This window comes from Psammomys obesus, unplaced genomic scaffold, assembly GCF_907164565.1.
Source record: "Psammomys obesus unplaced genomic scaffold, mPsaObe1.curated_primary_1811, whole genome shotgun sequence".
NCBI lineage: Eukaryota > Metazoa > Chordata > Mammalia > Rodentia > Muridae > Psammomys > Psammomys obesus.
Genome location: NW_026592732.1, coordinates 13,832,385 through 13,846,137, shown reverse-complemented (window position 1 = coordinate 13,846,137; position 13,753 = coordinate 13,832,385). Strand labels below are relative to the sequence as shown.

At 39.3% G+C, this 13,753-nt stretch overlaps 1 pseudogene; it reads right to left on the bottom strand.

The window, feature by feature from the left end:
- Nucleotides 1–11,504: 11,504 nt before the first annotated feature.
- On the bottom strand, nucleotides 11,505–12,417 carry LOC129682904 (receptor of activated protein C kinase 1-like; annotated as a pseudogene).
- Nucleotides 12,418–13,753: the final 1,336 nt, after the last annotated feature.

The window sequence follows — 13,753 nt, the reverse complement described above, 5'->3', positions numbered from 1 at the left end:
TCCCCATTCAGAAAGCAAAGAGGATGGACATTGGAGGAGGGAGAAAACAGGGAACAGGACAAGAGTCTACCACAGAGGGCCTCTGAAAGACTCTACCCAACAGGGTATCGAGGCAGATGTTGAGACTCACAGCCAAACTTTGGGCAGAGTGCAGGGAAGCTTAAGAAAGAAGAGGGAGATAGAAAGACCTGTAGAGGACAGGAGCTCCACAAGGACAGTGACAGATCCTAAAAGTCTGGGCATAGGGGTCTTTTCTGAAACTGATACTCCAGCCAAGAACCACTCATGGAGATGGCCTGGAACCCTTGCACAGAGGTAGCCTATGGCAGTTCAGTATCCAGGTGGCCTCCATTGTAATAGGGACAGGAACTCTCTCTGACATGAACCGATTGGCCTGATCTTTGATCACCTCCCACTGAGGCGGGAGCAGCCTTACCAGGCCACAGAAGACAATGCAGCCACTCCTGGTGAGACCTGATAGACTAGGGTCAGAGGTAAGGGGAGGAAGACTTCCTTTTCTATGGACTGGGAGAGGAACATGGGTGGGGAAGAGGGGGTTTGGGATTGGGAGGGAGGGAGGGAAGGAGGTACAGGAAGGATACAAAGTGAATAAACTGTAATTAATAAAAGTAAAAATAATTAAAAAAAGAAATAAATTCAGGACAACTTCTTAGCATTATCTTTTATGCTGTTTTGAAGTTTGTCCATACTTACAGTTGACTACCACAGAGAGAGCTTTCATAGTGCTATGATGTGCAGGAGCAATTAAATGAAAAAAATTGTTATTTAATACTTGATTAGCTGTTGTTAAGAAATGTTTTACTTAGCTGTTTCTCCAGCACATCTAGCACCGTCTGGCATGAATTAATTTGTTCTTGTTTGAGGCTCTCACCCCGGTCTGCCTGGTGTAATCCCCTTGCCCACCATAAGATTCTCTCTTCAAAATGATGTAGGTAGCAATCAATCAAACAACACCTCTCTCCATGTCCCTGAAGAGGATGTCAGTTTTGGCAGAATGAGTTCAGAGAAAGAAATAACTACCACCCTGTTAGACTACTTTGCTTGCGAAATGCTGAAAACCTGACAGACATTTACCTTAACTGTAATGGTCATCTCAACATAATTTTTATTCCAGCAGTTACAAAGAGAGGTAAAAAGAGAATTTTTCCTCATTATAGATTAACATAGTGAGACTGAAAACACTCCCTATTCATGAACTTCCTTTTCACTCCCTTTCACTTTAGTATATATTCTCAGCAATGCAAAGCCATTTGTTAGTGCATAGCTTTGTGAACTATCAGACTCGGGGCACCAAACCCTCAACTGTAAAGTAATGAAGAACATTTCTCTTTTTAATTTTTACTATAGTTCTGTGATGAATGTTTCTAATATGTACCTAAGAGAAGGACTGTGTGAAATTATAATTCATTTAGAAAACAAAGTGGAATAAACGAAAGGAAAATTTCAGAAGATACTTGAAATCTATAAAAATGGACCCTATTGAAACCTAAAAAAGAAAAACATCAATGAGCATCCGAGAAATTAATTTGAGACATTAATTTGAGCATTAGCTCAAATTAGTGTAGAAGCAGAGAATATACCAGAAGATATACTGGTTGGTGAGATATTATTAAATGATTGCATTGCAAGAAAACATCACTGCAAAAGATACAAAGAAATATTGAGTAAAAGAATTCCAGGTGAAATAATAAAGAAGTGAGGCATCCAAAAGGAAACCAGGAAACATCAGCAAATACAAAGGACACTCTACCAAGGAATGTTATGGCAGACAGGTAGATAAAGATCACATTTATACGAAGACATTTAGGTAAGGAAGAAGGGATTTCTGTGAGGAATGGGAGTCAGGAGGTACTAAAGAGATTGCCCCACAGACACTTCTATATAGCCTATGAAGTCTTCATTCTAAATAAAAACAAAATAGAGACATTTGGGAGAAAACCAGAAACTGATATAATTTATCACTAGACAATTTGTACTAACAAATAGCCTTCATGCACCCATAGACACACTACAAACAAAGCAGAATGAAATAACACAAAAACAAAAATGAAAAGATGCTTTTCAGGATGGTGGAAATTTCACCCCACAGAAGTTAAATTCCACATAACGAAAATAGCACTCAAAACATTAACTATGTAAATAAATACAAGTGGCAGTCCTTTATTTAGTTTTGGTTGTTTAATAAATGACTCGCTAATTAAACTAAGAATAAATAATTATATGAAGTCTGTGTGAAGTTACACTGCAGTAACACAAAGAGAATGACAATTAAGTTTAACATACTTCAAGTGATAATGGGAAATAAACACAGTCTCTTGATAAGTTGAGAATTCAATCTATGTGATCATAGCTTACAGGCTCAGTTAAAGTATCACTTTCTCATTAAATAAGACAGAATTTTAAGATGTCACATCATATGAAGTGTATTCTTGATTATACTATGCATTAGAAATATCAAACTATACAGAGAGAATGATGAAAGATTTGAAAAACATTAAACAGCCAATATTAATACTTTCAGAGTTAAAGAATTCATCAGACAGAAAACTGTGAATTAATTTGTGTTAAATAATAAGAAAATAAAACATACCATGTGAAGAGTGAGATAAAGGTGTGTTTAAAGAGAATATGTACAAATATATGCCTAGAATTAAACTTGGAAAATATTTAAAAACAGTTATATGTGCTTGTTTCTTAAGAGACTAAGAAGAGAGGATGTGGAGAAAGGAACACTCCTCTATTGCTGATGGGAGTACAGACTTGTACAACCTCTCTTAAAAATCAATTTCATGCTTTCTCAGAAAATTGGGAATAGTTTTACCTCAAGACCAAGCTATACCACTCCTGGGCATATACCCAAATGAAGTTCCACCATACAGCAAAGACATTTGTTCAACTATGTTCATAGCAACTTTATTCGTAATAGGCGGAAAATGGAAACAACCTAGATGTCCCTCAGCCAAAGAATGGATACAGAAATTGTGGTACATTTACACAGTGGAATACTACTCAGCTATTAAAAACAAAGAAATAAAAATTTAAGGCAAATGGATGGAAAAGATCATCCTAAGTGAGGTAACCCAGACACAGAAATACACACATGGTATGTATTCATTTATAAGCAGTTATTAGACCTATAGTACAGGATAACCATACTACAATCCACAGACCCAAAAAGCTAAGTAACAAGGAGGGTCCAAATGGAGGGTTCTGGAAAGTCACTCAGAAGGGGAAGTAGAATAGAGAAAAGAGGTGGATGAAGAGAGAGAACTGGGCAGGAGATGGAACGGGGAGGGAAACAAGAGTGGGGATCAGATGGGAGAACAAGGGCGGGAGGTGAGAAGGCTGGGAACAAGAAAGGACACTGTGGAGGGTCATCTTTTTGTCAAGAGTCATCTCTTTGTCAATCTGGAGGCCTGTGACAGGGTAGGCTCCTTGGAGAATATGGGTGTGACTCTAGTTGAAACTCCTAATGGGGGATAGGGGAATGAAGAATGAAGGGACCACTTCCTAGACAGGCAAGACTAATGGAAGGATGAATAAAAAACCCACTGATAAAGCCTGTGAGCCGAAAATTGCTCTGCCTACAAGAAGTGCAGGGATAAAGAAGGATCAAAGATTGAGGGAATGTCCAACGAATAATTGGCCGAACCTGAGACTCACACCACTGTAGAGAGGCAGCCCCTGACACTATTAATGATGCTTTGCTATGCTTGCAGACAGGAGCCTAACTCGACTGACATCTGGAAGGCTCCAGCCAACAGCAAATTGAGATGGATGTTTAGACTTGCAGCCAAGCGTGGAGCAGAGCTCTTAGGGAGGAAGTGTTGAAAGGAAGACAGAAGGACCTGGGGGGTCAGGAAACTCACAGGAAAACCAACAGAAATAACTAACTCAGTCCCATGGGGCCTTACACAGACTGAGGCATCAAATAAGGAGCATGCATGGTCTAGACTTAGGCCCCTCCACATATATGGCCAATGGACAGCTTGGTCTTCATATGGGTTCCCTCATGAGTGGGGGCAGGGTGATGTTTCTACCATGGACTCTATTGCCTGTTTTTGGATCTCTTCTCCTTGGCACAGCTGCCTTACCTGGCATCAAAGGATGGGATATTCTCAGTTCTGATGTGACTTGATGTGCTGGGGAGGGTTGATACTGGGGAAGAGAGCTCCCTTTTTTGGGCAGAAAAGGAGAGGGGAAGGGGAAAAAAGGAAGAGACGACTAAAAGGAGAGGAGGGAGGGGTACTTATGGGATGTAAAGTAAATAAATTGAAATAAAATAAAAAATAAAAATAAAGTGAAAACAAAAGAAAGAAGAGAAATTACTACAGTATTAAACAGAAAAAGGGTTGGGATGGAAGGGATAATAAATATAATTGTGGAAATCAATTGACTGGACTACAGATCAGTGAGGTCAAAGAATGATACAATTCATAACCCCATCATAAATTTAACTTAGAAAAAAACTTGTAAGAGAAGAAATACTCAAATGTTTTCATTAATAACAACAAAAAAACAAAAAGATAAAACAAATTCAAGAGAGAAAAATTTATTTTTAAATTTCATTTATATGCTAATAGAGAGGGGATAGACTTTTGGTAGTCTGGAGTGGCATTGCCTCTGGGTAGAGGTGTTGCCAATAGCAAGGTATTCCTATCTAATCTGCTAAACAGAGTTTTAATATCCTGTTTATGTTTGTAGATAATGAATAATCAGGTACATATTACTATGATTTATATAATTGTACTTTTGAAAATCTGTTCATTTTATTGCTTACATATTTTAGAAACAGTACATGAAAACAAATATAAATAAAGTAGAAAATATAAACCTTTTTAAATGGATTATATATAATGTACAAGTGGGTAAGACACTGATTCAGGAGAAGGAGATAAACTTCATCCAAAATTGTTTGGAAAATCAAATATAAAGTTGTGGCCCAAAAGCTTTGAAACAAAGGAAGAGAGCTAGGAGAGGAGAGGTGAGAATAAAAGTGTTCTGGGGGAGAGCTTCTTGGTGAGGAGTCAGAAGCCTCATAGACTTGGGTGAACCACCATTCCTGACTCATGAATATGAATACCAACAATGGGACATTGGATGCACTTAAGCAGGACTGCATTCTCTCTGTCTCTCTCTGTCTCTCTGTCACTCACTCTCATATATGTATACTATACATATACATATTTAATCTGTTCATCACAAGGATACGATCTGTAGAACAAGTATTTATTATTAAGGTAAGGAACCATGGACAGGCAGGGCTTACGCCGCAGCAGCTCAGGCTTGCAGGCCTCTCCACCCAAGCCTGTTCTAGAACTGCAGCTACACCTTCGCAATCCTATCTCCGGGTTCTCAAGCCACACAAATCACTGTACATGTCCCAGGCCGTGCAGCCCCTCCCAGAGGGACTTGTAGTTCTAGTACAGCTCCGGATGCCTGATGCAGGATGCCATGGCGAGGAGGTGGGCAGAGACCAGCTTGGCGCGCTTCTCAACACAGAGAGGGAGGGAGATCCTGCCGGCCTCTCCCTCAGAAGATTCCCAGGAGCCATGCTGCTGATGGTGTTCAAATCTTCGATTAAAAAAAAAGTCTCCGATAAAACTACATTGCAAAAAATTGGAAAGAAACAGTTGAATGGGAATAAAACAGTTGAAGAGGCAGGGCCTGAAGAATACTCTGGGATCCTAATACTAGATAAGGTGGATTTTTTTTTTTTTTCTGCAAGCAGTTACTAAGACTTGAAAACTATTTCTGCATTTCGTATATACTTGTTTTTTGTTCACTAGCCATGTAGTTAATAAATGGAGGTTGGAGTCTCTGAAGTCATAGACTTTTTTCTCTTTTATCCACCAGACTATTTGTTTAACTGGTGAAATCAGTAGACCAATAAGAATAAATGTTTAAAACCCTCTTTTACCTACCTGTGAGGTGGTGGTGTCACATGCCTTTAATTTCATCACAGGTCTTTAAATGCCAGCAGATGCAGGTAGGTATCTGTGAGTTACAGGCCAGCCTGGTCTACAGAGAAAGTTAAAGGAGAGTCAGGGCTCCACAGGGAAACTCAGTCTCAATCCTCTCCACCCTGCCCCCAAAGATAATCTTTGTTTACATTTGCATGGTTAGGGAATGAATGTGTGCTATAATGATTTTTAAGAAAAAATTATTTGTGTTTTCATTAAATAAATATAGACCAGACCGCAGTAACATAAAAAATAAACAACACTTAGCCAAGAAACTCAATTCAATTCATGCCTGTACAGTTACTGGATATTCAGTTTTGTTAATGTAGAATTATCAGTTTCATGTGTGAAACTGGATTCATTTTCAGTTTCATCCAGTATAACACACAGTTTGGATGAGATTGTCTGAGTAAGGTTCTGTGAAGGAAGCTTATAATCTTGGCTGTAATCATACATACATTTCCCTGTAAGTGTATGTATGATTTCTTACAAACTGTTGATCACAATTAGAATCCTTTTTATAAGCTTTCTCCCAATTATAGAAATTTATGTGCATATTTAATATTTTCATATGTGTATATATGAAAATACACACACACACACACATATATATATACACACTTTTTTCAGTTTCTAAATTTTTACTTATAGTCAGACTTGATTAGACAGTCACAGAAGCAGTTAAAACAATATGCACCATGTAGCCTGGTGGTAATGGCACATCCCTTTAACCCCAGCACTCAAGAGGCAGAGGCAGGCAGATCTCTGTGAGTTCGAGGCCAGCCTGGTCTACAAAGTGAGTCCAGGACAGCCTGGACAGAGAAAAACACTGTCTTGAAAACAAAACAAAATAACTAAATAACTAAATAAATAAATAAATAACAATATGCAGTAAATATTAGTAAATTTAGTTTTTAAGCTGGATCCTAAACATTGTTTATTGTTGTTTGATTAATTTCATAGATAATTGCAGCTATGAAGTTGTTTTTCAAGCTGGACCTTTTTGAGACTAACATGGGAAGCTGTGCCATGATCTCTCAGAAAAGAGAAAAACAAGCCAACACCTTCTCCTCCCTTTTATCTCAGGTATCCAAGTGAATGTGACTTTTTAAGTTAAATCCATGATATTTACTATGAAAGTATATTTGAAAGCAAGCCTTAACTCTTTTGATTGTAACCAACTCAGTATGGAAGAACAAGTTTATACAATAATTTTGAGACAGATCTGGAAATTTGCCTCAAATTGTCTTTTCCTTACAACTGACCAGAGCCTCCTAAATGTGTCCTACTATCTCACTCTGAGTCACAGCCCTTCTAATGACTTTTCAGTTCCACCTGACTTCTTCATCTCAATACATCATTTCCTCTCCTACTTCAAACAGAAATGTAAATTTCCCATCTTTAACCAACTCTTCCTGTAAAATTGTCTCTGAGCAACCATTGTTGTCTTCTTCCATAGATTCCATGAACATATATTCTAAATTCCTTGTCAATATTCTGACAAGGATTTTGCTTAATTTTTCAAAAGTGCAATTCATGACTTTTGAAATAATTCATTCCCTTAGAAGAGTTTCTTTTCTTGTATTTACTAGCATGATTCACCATTGTTTCTCATATCTCTGTTTTTTTTCCAATGAGAATTTGTATAGATATCTATTTTCCACCCATTTAAGCAATATTTTATCAAACAGCTCTATGCTGAGACATTTTCTTTGTTTACACTAGCCTTACTCTAATCAGTCAGTCAGAACCTTGGGTAAGGTTCCTAGTATTTGCTTCCCGAAGGCAGATATCTACTTCAAGTGTGATATAATTTCAGCCCTGTCTTCTGAGATCCAGTTTGGATTTCTCAATACCTTTAAAGTTTTGGGGTCTTTATCCTTAGGGGGACACTATGGGGGGCAGGTTGTAAAAACATAAATGGATGGGCCCTGGAATAGAGCACTAAAAGGGCCTATGGGCTCAGACTCTGCTCTCTCTCTCTCTCTCTTTCCAGCCATGGGGCTTTGCTCCCCTATATGTCACTGCTTCAAAGAAATGGTGCAAACAAAGCCTGAACCATGCTGTTCATTAGCTGGGTTTATGGTCTTTCAGTAAGTTAGTAGTCTTAAGCATTACTTAAAGTGTTAAGAAGCTAATACAATGTACACTTTCCTTCCTGTGTGCAAAAAAGACTCTCAGAAGTTAACAAGAATTAGAACAAAGTCATAAGTTTGTAATTTCTTTTCACTGGTCTGCTTGATGATTGAGATGTACTTGTAAATCAATTCCAAGTCCAAAGTCGTTCCAAGGCATGGATTCTCTATGTCATGTTTCTGTATTTTATTTAATATCTTTTCTTTATTCTTAACTTTCTTCTATTCATTTGCATAATATTTATGCTGTTAACAACAAAGTGCTAGACACATTCTTAGATTTTTCTACTGTCATAGACTAAATGACCCTCATAGATGATTGTCCTTTATTACAGTCACTGGAAATGTGGATTCAGTTGTTCTTTTATCCCTGTAGAAAACAAAATCCTCTTACTCAATGCCAGTGCCAACATTTTAGTGCAATTTCCTTGTGATCCTGCACTTTTGTGTCTCGGCATAACACATATGCTCTTGAAATCTGCTCTTTTTCTTGGGTTTTTCCAGATGCCTTGTACTGTGTCCTTTCTTTACAGTTTTATTTGTCTATGGCTTATCCTATTACACTGTTATGATTTAACATACTTACCACTGAATCTTGGAGGGATTTCCAGGTGTACATCTTCCAAGTATATGTTAAACACTTGACTTCTATTACAAAATTTACCATAAGTTCCTGCATCAAGTAGTTTATCTTTCTCACCCTTCACAAGATTTATGATTGATGGCTGTAGCTGTAGAACAAAAGAAAGATTAACAAGAGATTAGCATAGTACTTCTTTAAATCAGTTTTAGGTGGCATTGGGGGCTTAAGAAATGAAGGGCTAAGTCCAAAGATGATGTGTTTTTATGGTAAGTTTGATGAAAGTGGTTCATAGCAGTAATAGAATTTGATTTATGGAAACAGTATGACTGTGTGTAAAAAAAACTGATGGGTCACTTGTGTGCTGTTTCTTCTTTTCCTAACACCTGGAATGTGCAGGTCTTAGGATGTACTTTCAAGAAACATGGAAAGGATAGTGACCTTCTCATATTTCATCATAAGCTGTGGTGAAAAGAATAAGAGAAAAGAAGAGGATGAAGCTTTCTTCTGAAGGTCATCTTATGTCCATCAACTGAATGTGAAGGTATCGATATGTTTCGATCATGTCCTGAGCTCCTGTAACGTCTAATTTATGGTTACCTTTGAGAAGAGAATACATCTTTTATCACTTTACTTCTAAAATCTAGTGCAGGTTTTATGCGTATGACTTATATGCATTCTCGGATGCAGACCTGAATAAAACAATTGAAAGTATTCAGAGGAGGAGTTATGTAACCCAAAGTCACTGAACAGGTGCTCTGCTTTGTTTACTTAGCGTTGGTTGATTTTCATAGGTTAATTATGTATTCCTGGTCTTTGTTGATTTATAAAACAGGGTTTTATAAACTCTAATGGTCGCTTAGAAAAAATACTGCAGTGAGAAGAAGTTTTCTTAGGCAGAGCACACTCTAATTTCTAAGCTGGCAATTTTAGCTAATTCAGAAGGAACACCTGATGATGGGTTAGCTATCTGAATGTGTGATGGCTGTTCCTGGTTGTCAGCTTGACTATATATGAAATGAACTACAATCCAGAAATAGAGGGCACACCCATGAGAGATTTATTGTTGTTGTTTTTTTTTTTTTTTTGGTTTGAAGTGGGTGAATCTACTTCTAGTCTGGAAACATGCCTTTGATGCAGAGCTTGAGGCAGGAAGGTGCACACCATTCATTCAGATCTTGAGGTCAGGAGATAGACCTTTATTCTAGGCCGCACCTTCTGCTGGAAGTATATATAAGGACATGGAAGAAGGAAGCTTTTGCTTTTGCCTCTTTGCCCTTGCCTTGTTAGCACACACATTCCTTCACTGGCATTTGAACCTACTTCCCCAGGATTCAGCTTATACTGAAGACCAGCTGAGACATCCAGCCTTGTGGGCTGAGCAACTGCTAGATTCATGGACTTTCTTTTCACAGGTGACCATTGTTGGATTAGCTGGCCTGCAGCCTCTAGTAATTCTAATAAATCTTTCTATATAAAGAAAATTACAGACTTATAGAATGACTATCTCTCTATATAATTATGTGTAACCATATATAGAGATTTATTACATATTAAATATGTATATATATATATATATATATATATATATATATATATATAGAGAGAGAGAGAGAGAGAGAGAGAGAGAGAGGGATAGAGATTCATTCAATAAGTCTTTTACTCTAGAGAACCCTGACTAATACAGAACAGAAAGGAAAGAAAACACGTTTTTGGTTTCTCAGTTTCAAATGATAAAATATATGGGGCATTCTTAAAACTCTCTCCCTTGCACATGCAAGCGTGTGTGTGTGTTGTGTGTGTGTGTGTTGTGTGTGTGTGTACTCTGAGTCTGTGTCATCGAAAGAGTGAGGTTCTGAAAGCCTGAAAGCTGGTCATATATAATAAGAAGAAATAATAGGACCTCCTGGCGCTATTAGAGGTGATTCTGGATTCAGGCATGTTGCCAAGGCTATAGTCCCTAAAAAGCAGTGGGAATTTTGTCATTATGTACAGGAACAAAAATGGAGTAGTTAGGGAAGTTAAAAAAAAACAAATATAATTGTGAACATAATTTAAGTCCTAATCTATACTTCGGTCAATTATAATGAATGGAAGCAAACAGTAATAACTCCATTCTGTATTGTGTTTGCCTGCATCGCCTTAATCTTGAAGGTCACTACCCCCTATTTTTAGAGCCACACTGAGGTGCAAGTGCAGGCTGCTGCTCTCCAATGTCTCTCCTCCCTTTGCTTAGCCCAGCCAGCCTCCTGATTAAGAGGACTGTGAACCCTGCGCACTGCCGGAAGAAGAGACAGGAACAGCAGCGGTTTTCCTTCCTTTATCCCGGCCATTGTGTAAGGCACATCAGGGAAGTGTATACATAATTGGCATCCAAGTGCCAGGGTAACAGGAGAAAGAATACACAGAGAATGCATTGTTTTCAGGAAAAAGGATTGGAAAATCTGCCACGTTTTTTACTTTTTATTTGTTAGCTAAGTTGGAATATTGGGGTATACAGTGGCCTTTCCTTATTTTAGTATTAACAGATAATAAAATTTCAAGAAACCGTGAGGAGAGTGGCCCTCTATACCTCTTTTTTTCTCCGGTTTTCTTTTCTTTTTCTGTTTTCATGGCTGACTTGTTTAAAGTCCTAAAACGACCTGATAAACTTGGGTTTAATTGTTACAGTCCTGAAATAGATACTGTAAACCACCGTCTGGTCTTTAGAGACTCACCTGCTCATCTGCCTATTGAGGTACCATTTTTACTTATTTGTTTATTTTCAGGAAGCCAGCTTTATTTCTAAGACACCGTCATAACCTTTTAGTGGGTGCCAATAGTCACCTGCCACACTTGCACCAGGTTGCATAGCCAGCAACAATCTGGCCATCAGCGGACCATGCCGGAGAGGTACTCAGGGATGATTCTGCCTTGCTGCTGCTGCTAACTTCTTGCTTCAGCTCCTCTACAATGATCTTGACCTCCAAGTCCCATATCTTGACAATGGGGCCAGTGGCAGAACAGAGCCAGTAGCAGGTGAGGCTAAAGCAGAAGGCATTGATGATGCCCCCGCCATTTTCTGTGTACAGGTGTTTGCCTTCATTGAGATCCCTGGCCACCCTTGCCTCGAGACGCACAGGGGGATTCATCTGGAGAGACCATCACTGTGTTCTGATAGCCACTGTGGCCAATGTGTTGGTCTTCGGCTTGCAGTTAGCCAAATTCCATACCTTAACAACCTTGTTCCAGCCACAGGAGACAGTTATAGGGTTGCTGCGGTTCAGCCGGGAAGCAGACACAAGACATTCTGAATGACTCTCATCCTGGACAGCATACTTGCAGACACCCGGAGTATTCTATAACTTCATGGTCTTGACTCAGAATCCAGAGACAGTCTGCAGGTTGTCAGAGGAGAAGGCTACACTCAGCACATGCATGGCCTTTAAATCGTCTCATGGTAGTGCCCGCTGTGCGAACCCAGAGGCGCATTGTTCCACCCCAGGAGTCCGAGAGGGCATACTGGCCATCAGAGGAGTTAACATCACTAATAAAGTGGGAGTGGCCTCGCAGAGCTCACTGTGGTATTCCATAGTTGGTCTCATCCCTAGTCAGCTTCCACCTTGATGATGGTCTTGACTCGAGATGCGGACAGGATCATGTCCAAGAACGGCCGTGTGGTGGCAATCTGTGTTACCCAGCCGTTATCGCCTCTGAGGGTCATCTGCTCCTTCATGACTGCAGCTGATCCAAGTGTCACCACAGCGACAAGGAAGGCACTGGAATAGAGAGCCAAGCACCACAGTGGCTGCTACTGAAGCCCTGCCGAGAAAAAGCGAGGTAGCTCCTTAATTATGTGACAATATAGTTGTTTATATAAACGGAGTCTTCATAGTTTATGCAACCATCATCTTTCTAGTTTTTCTTTTCTTTACGTACATTTTCCTTGAGATAAATAACTCCAGTGAAAGTTTATGAATTTTATGTACTTTCACACGTTGATAAATTGTATTATAAAATATATGCAAATATAATTTCACATTGTGATAAAAAAAGAATATCATAAAGTTCTTATTTCAGTGCCTATACCAAAATTATAAGCTGATCACTTACTTTATAAAAGAAAACAGACTCCTGCTAGGCAAGTAGGTCCTGATTGCAGATCTTCACCTCTCTCTCTGTTCCTCCGGGTCCAATCCCCCAGGCCCACATGCCGCTCAGCAACAGATCTGCTGCAGCCTTCCCTCCCTTCCTGCCTAACAGATCTCCCCCTAACCTCCCTCACCTCACTTGTTGCTTTATTGCAGCCCCCAATTCCATCATCTACCCCCTTTCAAACCCACAGCCACTACTGTCAGGGAAGCAGGGAAGCTGAAGCCCTTCATCAACCCTTCTGAATTTCATATCCTTTTCCCCATTCTCAATCCAGCTCTATAGCAGAACACCTGTTTTGTTTTGTTTTGTTTTCCATTTCCTCTCTGACTCCATTCTCAATGGATCATTAAAAAAACAAACAAACAAACAAAAATAAAACCTTCCAAATCATCGCATAACTCTATCCTCCAACAACAGCAGATATTTATCAGGAACACACCGGCTGAGCAGACTGGGGAAACAGAGAAGCTAGCTGAAAACCTTCACCACTCCTTCTCTTCCAAATCCAGTCCCCCAGTCTGGAGAAGACTGTAACTAAAGACATATTTACTTACATGTGTAACTAAACACACGTCGGGGCCTTCTTTATGGATCCCAGGGATCCATAAATTCCCCTCCTAACTCTCCTCCCCGCAAATGTCGCTTTATGCCATTCTCTAGCCCACCCCCACTCCAGCAGTCTTCAGTAGGCTTTACTTGTTAGTTTACAGGCCGCATCTGCCAGGGCAAGTGCTAAGAGGAAATGAAGTTCACAGCATCAAGCAGTTAGCCTAGCTGCAGATCTTCACCTGTCTTTCTGTTCTACCGGATCCAGTCCCCTCGTCATATTTTTACTTCTATAGCAGATGTTCTGGGATGACTACTTTTCACCCTTTGTTTTTATTTTAAGGAGACTAAATAAGCAAATCCTGCTAGAACCC